Source organism: Penaeus vannamei, chromosome 26 (genome assembly GCF_042767895.1).
Source record: "Penaeus vannamei isolate JL-2024 chromosome 26, ASM4276789v1, whole genome shotgun sequence".
NCBI classification, from domain to species: Eukaryota; Metazoa; Arthropoda; class Malacostraca; order Decapoda; family Penaeidae; genus Penaeus; species Penaeus vannamei.
In genome coordinates this window covers 4,044,888-4,049,887 of record NC_091574.1, presented here as the reverse complement: position 1 = coordinate 4,049,887, position 5,000 = coordinate 4,044,888, and the positions used below count along the sequence as shown (strand labels likewise).

Genomic DNA, 5,000 nt, shown 5'->3' with positions numbered 1-5,000 from the left:
TTGTAATGTTAATACCATTGTATTAATCATAAGGTCTATATTAATAACAAATGCATCATACTGACAGCATTTGAAAAAATTCCTGTAAACTCAAGGAAAGGTGAAATCAGATGAAGTTACAGGGTCTATTAACTGACTCTTTGGTGGTAATTGTGCAGCCATCTATGTATAGACCTTACACAAAACAGAAATACAGTGAACGTCAAATTTTCCCGGGTGGCACTGAGTTAACAATAACAGACACCTGATACCAACATTTAACCCAATCACTGCAACATAAATCCTTTAATGGAAAGCATGTAGCTGCGACATGCATTATGTGTTGGGAGAGCTTTCTGAATCAAGTGTGCTACATATTGCTCCTTTATGAAATGGCAGCAAACAGCCAATCATCCAAGCAGTAGCAGAGGGTAACAAAGTGTGGAAAAATCAGAACAGAGTGATAATGTGAGAAAAGTTTTTGTCTCAACTGGTAGGGAGGGTAAGTCAAAAAGTCTAGTAGTGCAGTTATCAGGTTGAGTGTTAATATGTGACACAGCAGGTAACACAAAATATGAGGATAAAGTATTTAAACACTAAACACCAATAAAAAAATCAAATATATCCAAAATTCTCTATCAAATGACTGTAGCACCACAGGGAGAAAGAAAAATAAATCGCAGGCTTTATATATAAGATGGTAACATCAGCACCTTACTCAAATCTTATAAAATTGAACCCATGCACTGTTAGACTGCAATATATGATCAACCTATTGCTAGATTTAGAGTGACTCATGGAACAAGGGTACAACCCCCATGCAGTGCAAGTTTTTGCAGAAACTCTCTTCAAAATATTACATAACAAAAAAAGTAATGGACCAGCTTTAACAAAACCCATCTACTACATTGATGACAATAATTAATTCAGTCACCCTGACAAAATTTTATCCTTTTCCTTTTGTTCTTCACCTAGACTATCCAGACATCATCAGTTTGTTCGATAAAACCTCTTAGTTAATAAGGAAGAGAACGATAGTTCATAAGGGGGAATATGAGACAACTCCCAAGACATAGTTATGGGATGACTTCTCAAGAGGAAAATTCTTACATGAAGATTCCATGTTCAGACATTAGTAATCTTTGTGGGAATGGGGGTTGAGAAGGAGGAGGAGGAGGAGCAGGAGAAGGAATAGATGGTAAATGATAGAGCACATATTGAAGATTAAAAATGCAAATAATAAATAACAAATGAAATGTATTATAAGAGAAAATATTTACCATAAACCAACAGTATGTGTACATGAAAGAAAGGAATTCAGTTGGCAAAACTTCATTCTTAAAACTATTTGTGATTTTAGCAAGGAAAAACAAGAATATAATAAAAATATGTAGAAAAAAAAAATTAAGAGCAACAATCAAATAAATACTCAATTAACAAATCAATAAACATATCCTTAAGAACCATGCATGAGACACTGTATAATGGAGCTCACTTTCTCTACAATCTCTCTAAAAACTATGAGACAACTAATCTCAGACACATGATTATCTTCCTTGTCCGTAGAAATTATACCCTTCACGAGGACTTCTCACAATTATAATAAAAGCAGCACTAGAGAAACAGTATGTCACAGTGCCTTTAATGACTGTTTCTATAATCCCTGAAATCAATTCATTCACTGGTTAAAACATTTTTAAATTCAAACACTGGCTAAAAATCTTCGACTCCATTTACACACTGAATAAAAAGTCTCTGCATTTACCCACTGCTTAAAGAGTTTCTATCTTTACCCACTGGGTAAAATGTTTCCCACTTCGAATCACAAATGAATTGACAAAAAAGAAAAAAAAACAAAATGTGAGAATACACAAGAAAGAGACTATGAATGGATGCATGGAGGTGCATAAACTGGGTCTGTAATTATGAATCACATACATGCAAATTAATTCAAGGAAGGTAAATCTGGAATAGAGATGAAAATGGCTAGTTCATAGAGAAAAAAGAAAAAGAGATGGAGGCTCTTTAATTTCACAACCATGTTTTCAACAAACATTATACAAGAGTCAGATGGAACAAATGCAGCCACACAAGCATTCTTTATCTTGCAAATTAAACATCAACCATGAACAAGACATTTTTAGGTTTAGTATTTCAAAACTCAACACGGTTAAAATGAATGCAAGAGTAGAAAATGAGAACAAGAAAAACATCAAGCACAACCTGTCATTAACGTGTTTACTCTTTTTATCAAAAATTTCCTGACAAGCATCCCTACTTTAGCCTACAAATTTGTATTGGCCATTCTTTCTAATCCCATACTTATGAATATCAAGTCACATATATCTGAGCCAAACAGTTGAAACCTTTGACGGCTTTCAACTGCAATTGTCAACCTCTACAGCTAATTCCCAACTTTTTGATCATTCACGTCATGTCAAAATAATAAAATCAACACCATAGTCATAATAAAAATCACAATAAAATGGTGGCATTCATAATCATTAGAATAACATTATTCAGACCGAAGTCACATACTTAATGTCTGATCTGGCCAATTTCTCTAATTGTGCTAAGAAACCATTAAGTATTTCATAGTCCTCTTTAAAAGACAACCTAAAAAGTCTTTATAAATACAGCCATTCCCTTTGTTTATGTTCAGACAGACAGGTAGCATCTAGTAATGGAAGTCGGTCATATGTGTCAGTACAGCAGCTAGAAGGTATGTGTTTTCTGTTAGTGTCCATTAACAAAAAGATAAGAGTGTCAAAATGTGAGATTTTCATATGAGAATTTGCTGTATCTCCACATATTATTGGAACATGTTAAATATGGTAAATCTCACCCGTTTTGAAGCTTTGAATCCTATAAAAAAGAAGAAAATAAACACCATATACTGTATGTGGAGTAGATATATCTTTCAGTAGAGAAAATGATGGGTTCCTATCTAAAATTAGCTTCATTCAGAAGAATAATGACTGCAAATCCTACTGGTTTTAGGTATGATCCTATATTTATCAAAGTTTGGCGATTTCAAATTCAAAGGCTCTATTACATGATAGTTCACGCAAACATGTAATTTGTTTTAGCACAAGAATTATCAACTGCTCCAGTAATTACATAAAATATCATTGTTATATTACTAATTCAGTATACCTGAATTAGTAATATATGTATATGTATATATATATATATATATATATATATATATATATATATATATATATATATATATATATATATATATACATATACATATATATATATAACCACTAGACACATGCTAAACAATGAGCGTGAATCACATACATCAGTACTTTTTGTAAAGGGATTACATAATACTATTTTCTTTGGTGTTTTCTGTTTAAATGGGTTTGACAGTGACTTGTTTTGCCTGTAACACGGGCATAATGCAATAACAATAATGATAATAACAACAAAAACAATATTAATTATAAGAATAATAAAAAATAACAATAAGGAATAGTAATAATAATAATGATGATGATGATGATGATGATGATGATGATGATAACTACAATAACAACAACAACAATAAGAATAACAATATTAATAATAATAATAATAATAATAATAATAATAATAATAATAATAATAATAATAATAATAATAATAATAATAATAATAATAATAATAATAATAATAATAATAATGACTACAATGACAATAATGACTATGGTGATAAGAAAAAAGAAAGGAAGAAAAAACTAATCCTAATATTGATAATCATAATTATAATAATAACAGCAATAATGATAATGATAATATATAACAAAAGTAAGAACAATAATAACAATAACAATACAATATCAATAGCAACACTAATAATAATAACAATGGTAATCAAATAAAGTATAATAATAAAAAAAACAATAACAACAATGATGATGATGATGACGGCACATACATACATGCCAGGCCCACTTTGTTTTCTCGAACAAGGACAGCCCCACAAGCAGTTAATTACCAAGGGGTCAATTACTAAGGCCTCCTTTATCTCATGTGTTTATCCTTTTCCTTGTTTATCCTTTTCCTTGATTTTTAGGAAGATTTTTTTTCTTTACTTTTTTATATCTTGTTATTTGTATTGATATTAACATGAGAGTAATCCCATTGTCTATAATATTATCAATAATAATAATAATAATAATAATAATAATAATAATAATAATAATAATAATAATAATAATAATAATAATAATAATAATAATAATAATAATAATATTAATAGCGATGATGATGATGATGATTGATGATGATTGATGATGATGATGATGATGATGATGATGATGATGATGATGATGATGATGATGATGATGATGATGATGATGATGATGATGATGATGATGATGATGATAATGATATTGATAATGATATTGATGATGATGATGATGATGATGATGATGATGATGATGATGATGATGATGATGATGATGATGATGATAGTAACAACAACAAAAATAATGATAGTAATAACAACAACACTAATGAAATCAACAGCACTGGAAAAAATAAAACTGCTTCCCCAATTATTCATGGAATGGGGTTGTCAGGTGAGGTCAGGTAGGCCTAATAATTGATTACTAAAACGCCTGTGGAGCCATCTCCGAGAAAACAAAATTCACAAAAAAGACTCAGTGGATAGTGCAATAACCCATCGCCAACAGGTTGATGAAAATCCTGAGCAAAACATAACGAAGAATAAAATCAAATAAATTAAATCCCTTATTCTCTACTAATGTTCCCTTTTACAATGGGTATCCTCAGTGATCCTTTGAAAATCCTTCCTAACTATGCTAAGAAATATAACTCATTTAACCCCTAAAGGATGGTATTCAGCATCTATTATACTATAACATGATCATTACCTGTGGTGATAGATGCTGAAGCTAATTCTTTTGTTTGTTATTGTTTTTTTATATCTATTACTGCTTCTTCAGTCTTTGTTTTTCTCCTCACTCCTGTATGAGCGCTTGGTAAGTGTTGTGGTATTCAGGTAT

The 5,000-nt window shown here is 30.5% G+C and overlaps 1 protein-coding gene across 3 annotated transcripts in view; it reads right to left on the bottom strand.

Annotated features, from left to right (window-relative positions):
- Positions 1-5,000, bottom strand: part of LOC138866700 (E3 ubiquitin-protein ligase Nedd-4-like) — a gene marked incomplete at its 3' end in the record, with an annotated part of 41,819 nt that overhangs the window by 7,147 nt on the left and 29,672 nt on the right.